We start from the raw sequence: 12,782 nt of genomic DNA, 5'->3' as shown, positions 1-12,782 counted from the left end.
GGTGGGGTGGCCCTTTGAACAAGGTCAGGGATAAATAAGGGACCTGGGGTAGAGGGGGGTGTATGGGAGGCCACTGGCTGTTGCACCAGCTGCTGGTTAAGATAGTCATGGTGGGGCTGTGGTACAGGCATTGCCCCTTGGTGCGTGCATGCACTGGCTGCGCACTCCCCCTCCCTGCGCCAGGCAGCCTGCAGACCTTATCTCAGCTCCACTGTGATGCTGGAGCCGCCACCCGCCGCCGGGCTGGTTTTTCCTGCTTGGGCAGCTTCTCAGAAGCCTAACGGGCAGGTGGGAAGCAGGGAGGGGGCTGGTGTGTGTGTCTGGGGGGGCAGCAAGAGAGACGGGCTGTGCCTGGGCAGGGTGCCAGCTGCAGTGGGAGATGAACCCAGGCAGCCAAATGACCTGGATGGAAGGAGGGAGATTTACTCATTGGTGCAGATTGGCATAACAGGGCCAGGGCTTGGTGCAAGGATGATTCCCCCACCACTGTCACCCCAAGCTGAGCTGAGCCTCCCTGGCACATGGCACCTCCCTGTCCCCTCCTGCGGACACTCTGCCATCATCAATATTGCAGCAAGATCCCAGGGGAGTTTAATAGGCCGTTAATTAGCCGTGGATCTTAGCAGGGCTTAGGGCTGGCTTCAGCCCTTAAGCTCTCCTAATTTGTGATGATTCATGGACAGGGTGGCTCCAGAAACCTGGCAGGGCCCTTTGCACCCATCTCAGTGCTCCCAAGGCTGGACCAGCCACATAGTCCACCTGGTGCCAAGGCACTGGTCCCATGGAGCTGTGGTTCTGCTGGGGCACCCCCCCCCCACATGCTGGCACTGTGCTTTAGTACGCTCTGGGCACTTTTCACAGAGGAGGCTGGCATTGGGCTAATGGAGTAAGAGGGGCAAGTCACACCAAACTAGGAGTGGAACCCAGAAGTTCTGACATTCCCCTCCTGCTCCTTCATGCTAATCACTTACCTTGCTTGCATCCTAGGGCTGGGAATTGAAACCTGGTGCCCCTGCCCTGAGCTTGACTGTCTTCACACACAAGTGAAACATCTCCTCTACCAACCCCAGGTCTTCTCTTCCCAGTGCCCAAGCTCACAGGGTTTCCCCAGCCTGGCTTGGCCTGACAGCTTGTTCTCCAGGGAACAGTGGTGGGGGGCATCAGCTTGCCTGCCTGTTAGCCTCTAGCAGGCCTGCTACAGCAGACATGCAAGTGATGGCTCTGCTGGAGAATGGGGGCCTGGCAGCCCCCAACCAGGACGCAGGGGTGCTTGAAGTAGTGCCTGCCTGAGCGGAGTTTTCTGTGTGTCCTTGAGTTACATCCATGCTTTGAACCCATATTGGGGAAAGAGCTGTGGGGTAGTTTCCATGGTGCCAGCTTCAGCAGTGGATGCGTGGTTCCCCCGGCAACTTGGGGTACACGATTAGGCAGGGGACTGGGTGATTCTGTGCATGGGAGCATGTAGGTGGCACTGGGGGGTCTGGGTATCATGGAGAGTGGCACTGGAGGAGATGGTGGGGCTAGGTGGGGCATGAGGCTCAACAGGGAGTTGGTGCTGGGAGAGGCAGTTGGGGGTTCTCATCTCCCTTCCTTAGCTCATCTGCCTGGGTTTGTGCCCTCTTTGGGGCTGTCCACAGTGCCAGAAGACAGCAGGGGTTCCCCAGGCTCCATCCGTGCCAGCCCCTCTGGCTTGCCAGCTACCTTTGCTCATGTCACACAGGCCTGGGAATCCCAAGTCCTTGGTGTCCAGCTGGAGACACCCATGGCTCTGAGCTGGTACAGGCAGCTCTGGGCAGCCCCTGCTGATGCTTACCCTGGAGCTCCAGATGGGCATTCACTGTAACCCTCTGTCTGGGCTGTATCTGGCTTTGAACTGTGGAACAGGCCCCAGCTGTATCCTGAGAGTGCATGTCCATAGCATGGCTAGAACCTGTTGGATAGGTGACACAGAGACCTGCAGGAGAGAACGGGTTAGAACAAGCCCTGCTTTCCACTGCCTCTACCTGCTTCTGCCTCGGTTTCCCTGCAGTGTAAGATGAATGCTGTGAAGGGGCAAGGAGTCCTGCCTAAGGGTGTTTCCTCCCTCCACACTCCAGCCCATAAGACAGAGGAACCAAAGCCCTGAGGAGCACACCAGAGCCCAGTGATCTGAGCACAGACCTGGGAGCCAGGACTCCTGGGTTCCTTTTGTTGCTGTTCATGTGTGGGAGAGGGTCTGTGTCCTGACCCCTGCTTATCACCGAACCTGTGATTGGGGACCTTCCCAACCTGAGCCTGCCAACCTGGTGGCCAGCGTGTGCTGTGCCATGCTCCACAGCTGCAGGGGGGGCAGCTCATACACAGCTGGGGGTCCCCTGTTCCTGGGCTCCTCAAGCAAGCAGCTCTCATGAGACTCCCCATGTGCCGGCTGGAATCTACCCCCTTCTCGCCCTGTGAAGGACACAGATCCTGTGTGTGTCCTTGGCTCTCTGCCAGTGCCTATACTTGGAAGTGTTCGTGTGTGCCGTTCCCATATGGAACAAACATTTGCTGCAGCCCCCTGCCGTATTTACACTGGGAAGTGTATAGGGGCTGGAGCACAGCAAAGACCCGGCCTGGAGCAGAGAGCGGTTGGCTAGTGTGCAGCTGGAAAGGAGACTGGTCCTAGCTCGGGGACTGAGCTGAGAGGTGCCATGTGAGCAGGGGGGCTGTGTGACACCCAGTTACTGAGTTCTGCAGGGACTCTTATAATTGGGTCTTCCTTGCTGCCCTTGAGTCATGGAAGCAATGTTAGGTCCTCACAGAGTGGGGGAAGCCAGGACAACAGCCTGCCCCCAAGATCTTACAGAACCAGTAGCAGAGACAGGGATAAATCTCAGGAGTACAGGCTTCCAGGAGCCCTCCCCCAGCTATACTTTAGTGCTAGAGTCCTAGCTCCTTTACTTGAACCAGTAGGTGCACAGCCAGGCCCCATGGACAGCATCTTGTCTTAGTGGACATCTGTGTTGAGGTGAACACACCCTCCCGGCCTTGAGGAGTCAGTCACTGCCATCTGCATTGCACACCCACCTCAGCTCACGCTGGTGTGCATGCAGAAACTTGCATGCTGCCTCCCTTGTGTGCTGCTGCCAGCCTTGTTCACCATTCCACACTTGTGCACTCGCTGTCATGCCCTCGCACTCCTGGACCTGTTCTTGTGCTCTCACACCCATCCTCTCGCACATGCTGCCCTGCTGAGCCCTGGGAGGGCCCCTGAGGTGCGTGGGGCCTGTGAGGACACTGGAGTGGTGATGCAGAGGTTAGGGCGGGGCAAGTGTTCATCCATAGACCTATCCCAGCGTAGGGGTGAGAACTCTGGCAGGACAGCTACAAGCTGGGGCAGGGCATAGTTGGGTATCACAGCCCCACTGTGGTTAGGACACCCTGGCTTTCACACTGGTCAGGGGCCTAGTTACACAGATCTGTACTGGCGCAGAAGAAAAGAGCACCAGGGGTGGGGAGTTCCAGGCTGGCAGTCTCTAGGGCACCAGGAGGAGAGCTAGGTCAGGAGGGAGCCCAGGCCAGGGGATCGAAACCCTTTCTAGGAGGTAGTGGTACAAGGTGGGGATGTATGCTGATGTGGAGGAGCTGAAGTGGCTTCTGGGCACTGGGGAGTATGGCTGAGTGGGGAGGAGGCCCCAGCGCAGGTCTGCATGCAAAGAGTTAACGGGCCCCCTGTGCATGAGCAGCTCTGCTCAGGATCTGCCTGGGGCAGGGCTGTGCCAGCAACTGACTCAGCCTGATTGAGCAATGCTGTTGGGAGCTGCTGCATTGCATTGGGGGGGGGGGGTGCAGTGCTGGGCTGGGGGGGTCTCTGGCCCAAGGGCTCTTCCAGTCATGGGGCATGGGCTGAGACACGTGGCTTCACTCACGCTCTTCTCCAGCCAGGTTGAGGGGCTCTTTAAGGGGCTGTCTTGTTTCCCATGCGCCCACAGACATTGAGGAGGGAACCTGCAGTGCTGGCAGGTCTGAGGGGGTGGGAAGACCATGGCAAAACCCCAGCTGGGTTACTGCAAGCTGCAGAGCAGGAGGGCTGGATCAGCACTCCTTGGTCCTGTCCCCAGCTCTGAGTGGGGGGTTACAGTTTAGTACAGGGTTGTTAAACACATGGCCCACAGGCTGGATCCGCCCCATGTAGCCACAGGATTTGGCATGTGGGTCTCTGGATAGACCCCACGTGCCCTGTGCAGGCTGGATCATGTGACACAGGGTGTCGGTTCTGCTTGGCCCTGTGACCCTTGTCTGGTCCTATGAGGCTGGGTGAGTTTGACCCCCAAGTCTGGTGGGTTGCATCAGGGCAGGGGGTGAGGGTCAGGACACCTGGGTTCTATTCTTGGCTCTGCCGCTGGGTAAAAGCCTTTCCTCACTGTGCCTTGGTTTCCCCATGCTTAGCACAGAGCCGGTCATCCCAGCCCTGCAGAGTTTGCTGTAGAGCAAGCAGAGCAGAGGCCCCTGCTCCAAGCTGGCATCTGTGCCTGGGGCAGGCGTGCTGGCACTGGATGGATGCGTGATCTCACCCAAAAGGAGTTGTGTCCCTGCAGCCTGTGCTGGGGTCAACGTGGGCAGGGCCTGCCTGGAGATAACCCCCAGGCTGTCACCATGGAGACTCACATGTGGATCCACGCCCCTGCACTCTGCCCAGAGTTGCTTACACCCCTAGCACCATGGGTTTAGCTTGAATGTGCTGATCCCCTAGCTCCCTGCTCACTCCAGACCCATGTGCCCCCTCACCCTCAATCCCCTTCCTGCCCAGGTGTGTGACATATGGCTGCCATGATGCCACCATCTTTGCCATTCAAACATGGGCAACGGGGAGTCCTTGTATAAAGGTGTGTGCATATGTACGCATGTTCTTGCTAACACCAGTGTCCTTCCTTCTGGGAAACCACTGTCCCCTCTGCCGCACACCCTGACCCACATCCCCTCTGCCTGGCAGCCAGGGCTCCCTCCTTACTGGCTTTTGGGGGAGGCATCAGGGAGCCCTGTGCAGTACAGTCCCCACCCCCACCGACTCTCCTAGGAAGTAAGGAACATCCCTGTCTTTGTAGAGCCCAGGAGTTCCAGTCTCCAGCCTCCCCTGCTTCAACCACTGGACACTACTCCCCTTCCAGAGGCAGAAGGAGAACCCAGGAGTCCTGTCAGCCAATCTTTCCCCAGCCCACGGGACCCCCGTGCTTTGGGGTTGTTGCGGGACTCTGGGGAGCCAATGGGGCCCCCAACCCAGGGGTCCCTACTGTTCTATCCCTCCCCCTACACCCCTGCCTAGCGGTAGCACAGCCAACACAGGGCCCTGCTGCCAGGGAATGGATTTTTCCAGCTCCTCTAAACAAGCCATGGCAGAGCTCCAGGAGCCAGGGCCGTGGGCGGGACCTGCACCGCAGCTCCAACTGCACCGCCAGCATCAGGGCCTTGGGAGAGGTGGCGGGGTGGGAGTGCATGCAACCAGTCCAGCCTGGGACTCCATGCCCAGCCCAGTGTCCCCTGTCCCCAGCCCCCACTTCCCCAGCTGCTAGGGCCCTGGCCCCAGCCAAGTCCCCATACACCGAGCCAGTGCCCTGGCATCCTGTGCCTGAGCCAGGCAGTGCTCATCCGGCCCCCATCCCTGGGCCTGGTAACCCCATCTTCAGGCAGTCCAGCCAGCTGCTTGCTCCTCCATCACCTAGCGCACCCCACTGGCAGGACTTAAACTGAGCCCTCCTACCCCTACCATGATCCTGCACTCAAGCTAACAAGAGCCCTACTGATGACCCTCAAGCCCCTGTCCTCAACTCCACCCAGACCCCTGGCCCCAACCCATGGAGCTCCCTGCTATCCTTTCTGTGGATTAGCCAGAGTCAGTCCTGCCTTGAACAGGGGACAGAACTAGACCTCACGGAGTCCCTTCCAGCCGTACTTTCTTATGATCTCTAGCGCAATTCCCTTATGCACCTGGGGGCCAGCCACACAGCTGCCCCTCAGCCCTTCTCTGCAGGGACTTCACGCACTGTCAGCCAGAGCACCACTGCCCTGTCCCATGGCACATCTGGGACTTCGCATACAGCTCTGGCGACACACGGTGCCCTTGAACTAGCTAGCTGGCTGCCATGCCAGCTCCTAGCCTGTGCCCAAGCCCTAAAATCCGCCCTGCAGCACTCCTTGCTATTACAGAGCTGAGTGTTGCATCCCCCAGCCCTACAGGGCTCTGCTGACATCCACCCCCACCACCCCAGCTGGCACCCCTACCATCCTAGCCCTGGGCTCCCTCCATGATCTGCTGATGCCCCACCATCCTCAGCCACAGCCCCACCTCTGCCAGCCCCGCTCTGGTCTGCCCCCAGTTCTTCCCATTCCCTTCCCACCCCCAAGGTCCCACATTCGTGCTCTTCCAATAGCTCCTCTCCATGAGTCACCTGCAGTCCTCACCTCTTTCTTCTGGGCTGCATAACAGGAGCAGCCTCTGTGCCCTTAGGGGGGTGAGGAGGGCAGCAGGTGCTGGCTCAAGAGCAGCAGGGCCCAGGCCTGGGGCTGTGCAGGATACTGCTAGTAGGTGGCACTAGCAGACACTGACGCATGGGAAGGAGATTGAGTGTGGGCTGGGGGCTCCAGTTGGCATCAGCTTAGCACTTGCCCCATGGAAAGGTGGGGTTGTTGCATCCAGTGGGCTGTGTGTGATGGGAGCTCATACAGCTGGGCCTAGAACAGGGGTCGACAATATTTTTGGGCAGAGTGCCAAAAACACCTGCACCTTCAACTTGTAAGATGTTGGCATGCCAGGGCAGATGGCAGGGGAACCACAAGGGGCCAAATTCTTGTTGCCGTGTTGCCCCGGCCCCCTCCCTGACATCCACCCAGTCACATATGCCAAGCAAAATGCCTTTGAGCGCCACACTGGCACCTGTGTCGGGGTTGCCTACCCCTGGCCTAGATAGAGCCTGTTGTCTGGGCCAGAGGCGCTCAAAATGGAGTAGATGCCACAAACTGCCCACCCCTTCCATGAGCTGTGGCCTCTGTCCAAGCCCCTGGCACCTGGGATGGGCTCCCCTTGACCCTGTTGTTCTGGTTCCCCGCTGTGCTGAGGAAGTGGGGGAAGCAGCTGGGTTGGCATGAAACCCCTATTTCTACCTCCTGCTGCCTGAGGAAGAAAGGGTTAAAGCCCCCAAGGCCCCCCCCGCACCTGCGATGGAGGGGCATGGGGAGGGCATAACTGCAGGGTGCTGTCCTGGAGCCCACTGGGGCAAAGGCATAGGCCCTGGCGTCAGGACACTTGGGTTCCCTCGCAGTTTCCCACAAGTTTGGTAACCTGGACTCTGCTTTGTGCTAGGAGAGGCTGGGGCCAAATTTGCCGGATGCCCTGAGACCCACTCTGTTGAAGGGCAACGCATGTATGTTGTGGACTGGAGGTGCCCTTGAGAACACAATTGGGACTGAACCCTCTTCTGTGGGTTTAGCCTCAGTCACCCTCTCTTGACTTCTCTAGGGACTCTCTGCTTTCTGTAGGGGCTTCTTGGTTTTGCTCCCTTATGCCTTATAAGTTCTCCTTGAGAACTGTCTCTCACCACCCACCCGTTAAGTCATGGTCCTGCCCGCCAGAGGGGTGGAGGGTAAGGAAGTCCCTTATCCCCTGCCCCCCAAGCAGGTGGGGGGGGCATTGCTGTCGGTTGGGCAGGGGCTGTTATGGGAGGAGCCTTCCCTCTCACCCCCACCAGTAGCCCATGAACCAGGCAGGGCCATGGTAGGGCCTTGTGGAGCTTGCAGTAACATGTGCATCTCCCTGCAACATGTCCTTCACCCCCATGGCTCCGTACCAGTGAGCCGCGGGCACCTCAGAGTGCTCAGGGGGGCAGCCTCCCTGGCTGCGGCCTGCTCTGGGGCAGGGCCCACAGGATCACACCAGTGGACTAGCACCAGAGTGGGGGCATGGGACAGAATACTGGGAGTCCCCTTGGCTGGAGCCTGTTCAGGATGCCAGGTTTGTGCCCTGGTTCCTAGGGAAGGGATCATGGAAGCTTTCAGCAGGGGCTGGGGGGGGCACCTCTGTGTTAGAGATTTGGCCTGTTCAGCCCTGACCAGAGGGCTAAGCACCCCATGTTGCCCCATGCAGCACAGCACCCCCTAGTGCAGTGCTGGGGACCCCACCGTAAGCAGAGAGCACATGAGCATGCTGAGATCCTGGGGCCAGCCCTTGCCCCCAGCAGCGAGACACTGACACTCCCAGCAGCACTTGGAGCACCCCAGCAGCCTCCTCCTCCAGTTCTGTCACCCCCAGGCATCCCTACCATCGCTGGCTCCTTTGAGAACAGGGGCCCCACTGGGATGCTGGAGATGGGAAGTGGGGACCCCCTCACCCCACTTCCCTGCTGCCTCCCCTCTGTGCTGCACTGTGTGGTTGTTGCTGTGCTATAAATCTGTACAAGGAATCTCTCCCTCAGCCAAGACAAACTTGACCTACTTTCCCGTTTGTCCCTGCACTGAGATGGGAGCTTTCGGCAGAGGCCGCTGGCGAGCCAGCCAAGCCCCATGCCCAGAGCCCCGCTGTGCGTCTGGGGTGGGAGATAGCTGCATGACTGCTCCTGGGACTACAGGCCCTGTCTGGCAGGCAACAGTGCCTGGTCCCTCTAGGCTGATGTCCCACCTCACTGGGTCCTGGGCCGTTTAGCTCTTCCCCAGCCAAACACCTGCTAGGGAAGTGCAGTTCTTCCCACAACCTGGTGACCTACAGGATGAACCCGGTGATGCCAGCCACTGCCTGGGCAGCCATGCGGTGTGTATGCATGCAGTGTCCTGGGGTGTGGCAAGGTGGACAGCCCAGCACACCCTTCATGGATGCCCCTGCCTATGCCCACTGCATGGCCTAGCTGATAATGGCTGGACTGACCTGCTCTGGATGATGCCTCTGTCACCTCCAGCATCCATGTTAGGGTCTGGGTGCCCTGAGCAGGGGCCTGGCACAGAGCAGAATAGGCCTGGAGCTGTATCCTGTGTGGCAGGGCAGGGCAGGGCATTTGTTTGCAGCATTGTTCCTGGGTAGGATTATCTGGGTATGCTGGCACATGTTGTGAGGCAGGAGACAGGCAAGAGCCTGCAGAGAACATGGGTGAGGGCAGGGGTCTTGCATGGGTGTGGGGGGAAGTGGTGTGACAGGGGCCTGGAGGAGGGGAGGTCTGCTAGGTTGCTTCCTGCTCAGGTTGGCATGAGGGTCTATGTGGAAGAGGATGGTCATGGGAAGAAGCTCTGTGCTGGACCACTGCTGCTCTAATCACTTGTAAAGGACCCTACACGTGCAGTCCATGGTACAGAGCACTACCCCTTCTGCCATGGCATGAGCACAGGGTGCATCAGGCAGGTTAGGGCAGGATGGCAGGGGGCTGTGAGGCAGATCCAGCTCCTAGCTCTGTGGGTGAGTAGGGAGTGACCTACCTGGAAGCTGGGCAGGGGTTGGGTGTGGGGGGGTTTCAGCCTCCAGCAGCCCTTGACACCATTGAGGTGCACTGCTGGGACCTGCATATTATGGGCATTTTGGCCCTGGGCATGTCCCTCTCCTGGCAGACTAACCTGGGAACCTGTGACCAGGGCACCCTTTGACATCCCCCCCACCCTTTAGGCAGGCTTTGTTTGGGCTGGAACAGAATGCAGTGTACCCTGGAAGCATCATCTGGAGCAGTGGTTCTCAAGGTCTTTTGTACCAGGACCATGTAAACATTGATGGCCAGTCCCAGCCCAGTAAATAGTTTAAATAGAAACTTCTCCCTGGCCCTGTCAATGCCCTTCACTCCAAACCTGGTGCCCCCTGCCCCAAGGCCCCCAGCCCCACAGTGTGTGGGGCAGGGGGCCTCAAACAGCCCCTTGCAGTCTGGGACTCTGACAGCCTGCAAGAGAAAACCCACCATTTCCCATGATTTTCTTTTAAAGGAGAATCCACTTTTAAGTTTTTTTGTGACCCTTTTATATATTCTTGTGACCCACTTTTGGATCGCGACCCATGGGTTGAGAAACATTGACCTAGAGCCTCTTGGCCTGATCCCAGAGTGGCAGGCCTGCATGGGGAGAGGAGCCGCCTTCCTGATATGCCTGGCCAGGACCACGCCAGCTATCATGGCCAGCTGTGGCCACCACGCCAAAGCAGGGCACTCACGGAAGGGCCTGTCCAGGAACAGCTCCAGCCCCCTCTGTCTGAAGCGTAGCCACACTCCTGCTGGGGATCCTCCACAGGGATCTCAGGTCATCCCCAGTGGGTGGAGGCCGCTTCCCAGACCACCCACCTGCACCCTGCCCTAGGCTGGTGTCCCTGTTGCGCTCAGAAGCCTCTCAGACAGCCCGTTAGGTGGGAGCAGTGGTGGATAGGGATCCTGGGCAGGAGAATCCAGCATTCATACCCAGGCCAGCCTGGTGAGCTTGCGGTGGGCAGCGGGAAGGCCTGGGCAGCTGAGCTGCTGCTCCTGGGAGGCTCCAGCTAGTGGCATCCAGCCCTGTAGAGATGAGTCCACGCCATGGCCAACGGGAGGAGGTGCAAGCTGTCCTGTTAGTGTCTGAATGCTCCCAGCGTCCTTGGGCTGGTTTGGCGCAGGCCACCACCTTCTCCACTAATAAAATGCCTGTCCAGCACCCCGCCTCCCCACCTCAGCCTCCCCCCACCTTGGCCTGACTGTGGAGCGATTGAAGCAGGGATTAGTGCCCTGGCACCGGCGCCCGGAGCTGTTTGCTCAGCACCACACCCGCTGCCAAGAGCTCATTCATTAACGAGCAAACAAATCTTTGTGCTGCACAAATCGCTTTCCTATGGACTTCTTCATTCACAGCACATCCCATGCTGCCCAGTACCCAGTGCGGCTCAGCCAGGAGGGGGCACCAGACAACCAACTACCCTGGCACAGCCTGGGCATGGCCCTGACCTCCTGACCTCTCCTCACCCTGCACACCAGACACCTGGGTTCTAGGCTTAGCTTTGCTCCCACATCTTTGTGCCTCAGTTTCCCCCTGTTTGCTCAGCACATCTGGGTATTATTGACTGATTTTGCTGTTGATCTTTTTTACAGGCAGGATCTTCAGGGTGGAAGAGTTAGACACAGCTGTTTCCAACCCAGTCTCAGCATCTTCTGCCACCGTAAGTTGCTCTCTCTAGACTTTCCAAAAAGCCTGTGTGCTGCTAGGTGTCCCCACAGGGCAGCTCTAGGGGGCATCAGGGTGGCTCAATGTCTCCCTCTAGTGGTTGGTTCACAGCCAGGGTTAAAAGCCTCCTGTTGTCACCAGTCCATTCAGCTGCTCCTTCAGCCCCAGTGCCAGAGAGGCCTGTGTTTCAGGAGTGGGAGGGGCTGGGGTCCCATCCTTGCTGGCAGCCAATGTGTCCTTGAGCTCTTTACACAGGTGCCAGCACTGCTAGCAACTGCCATGGCACAGGTTGTCCAGTTGTTGGGTAGCTCATGGGAATAGACCTTGGGGCCTTTTATCCCCTGGTCAATGGATGAGTAGTTTCTTTCCAGCCCTTGCATGCAAGGTGAGTTTGGGCTTGGTCTCCGCTTAGTTCCTGTTGCAAAACCTGCCTCTGTGCCAACCTCCAAGCTCAGCAGCTGGCTGGTGAATGCCCTGCACCATCCCTGCAGCCAGCCAGGGTCGCCATGTCAGCAAAGGAGCTCGGCTGGGGGAACATGGACCCCCTCCTTCACTGAGGCAGTCAATCCAGTGCCAAGACCATCCCCCACTTCCAGGAGCCAGGCAGCTAGAGACCTGGTGTAAGAGGGGGCAGAGACTCCATGATGGCAGCAGGTGAGGGGCAGGCAGATGATGCCCCCAGGCATGGGCAGTGTTGTCCTGACTAGAACTATCTGAGCCCAGGAAAGATCAGGGCAACAGCTGTTGGGGGAGGATGTGCCTGTGGGAAGGGTCTCCCTGCTTAGGACTGACTCCCAATCTCTCCCATGAGAGAAAGGGGTACTGGGGCCCATGCTGGCAGGGGTGAAGCATGGAGCAGAAGTGAACCCTTGGCCCTCAGAGCAGGAGCACTCTCCCAGTGTGCTTTTTTCAAGCCATCTGTGATCAGGTCCAGCAAGAGGTGTAGGCAGCAGTGTGAGGGGCTCTTCTCTAGTGTGTGGCCCTGGGATCCCGGTAAAGAGCTCCAGCCAGGCATGGGGTGTCTGAGTCCTTCAGCTCCCCTGCCCCTTGCTCCCCACCCTCAGAAGCCTTTAAGATGTGGCTAAGCCCATGGTGCATGGCAAGACAGACTGGGGGGCTTGGTGGAGGTTAGTGTGGGGTGCTGGATCAGCCTGGCCTGTGCCCAGAGTAGGCTGGGTGCAGCATGCACCCCTGGACCTGTGACCCCCTGCCCACCTCACAGCTTGACCCATGGAGGTTCTCCAGCTGTGGGGCACTCTCTGCCTCAGCCTGCCCAGGGATCACCCAATAGGTCAGGGCCAGCCTGGACATAGTGCACCTGGCTGTGGCACCTCTTTCCCCTGCCACCCAGGGGTTAACACAGCAGTCACACTAATGGAGGGGCTTTCACAACCTTCAGTGCTGGTTTGTGTAATCTCCTCATGGCAACTGCTTCAGCCTCCCAGCTCCCTTCACACCACAGCTAGGGCCCTCTTGTTCCCTTGGGGACCCAAGTCTCTTCACAACCAGCTTCTCAGGCACTTGTGAAGCCTGTCATGGAGGGCACTGTACCAGGCTGGCCTTGCAGTGGCATGTCCCCTTGCCAGCATGGGGTGAGGCAGGCCTGGGCAGACCAATGGCAATTCCACTGGCCCCTGTGCATGGAGCAAAGCCTTAAGCACCTGGCTACAGCAGGGGTC

The 12,782-nt window shown here is 58.8% G+C and overlaps 1 protein-coding gene across 2 annotated transcripts in view; it reads left to right on the top strand.

The window, feature by feature from the left end:
* THRA (thyroid hormone receptor alpha) overlaps positions 1-12,782 on the top strand; it is a 68,226-nt gene that overhangs the window by 18,445 nt on the left and 36,999 nt on the right. For both annotated transcript variants that reach the window (XM_090044483.1, XM_090044484.1), the window contains exon 2: positions 11,031-11,098. The gene's annotated coding sequence lies outside the window, so the exon portion shown is untranslated. The remainder of the gene's footprint in view (positions 1-11,030; positions 11,099-12,782) is intronic.

The sequence above is a fragment of the Crocodylus siamensis genome, chromosome 4 (assembly GCF_052110815.1).
Source record: "Crocodylus siamensis isolate JL-2025a chromosome 4, ASM5211081v1, whole genome shotgun sequence".
Lineage (NCBI taxonomy): Eukaryota > Metazoa > Chordata > Crocodylia > Crocodylidae > Crocodylus > Crocodylus siamensis.
This window is presented reverse-complemented; position numbering and strand designations above follow the sequence as displayed.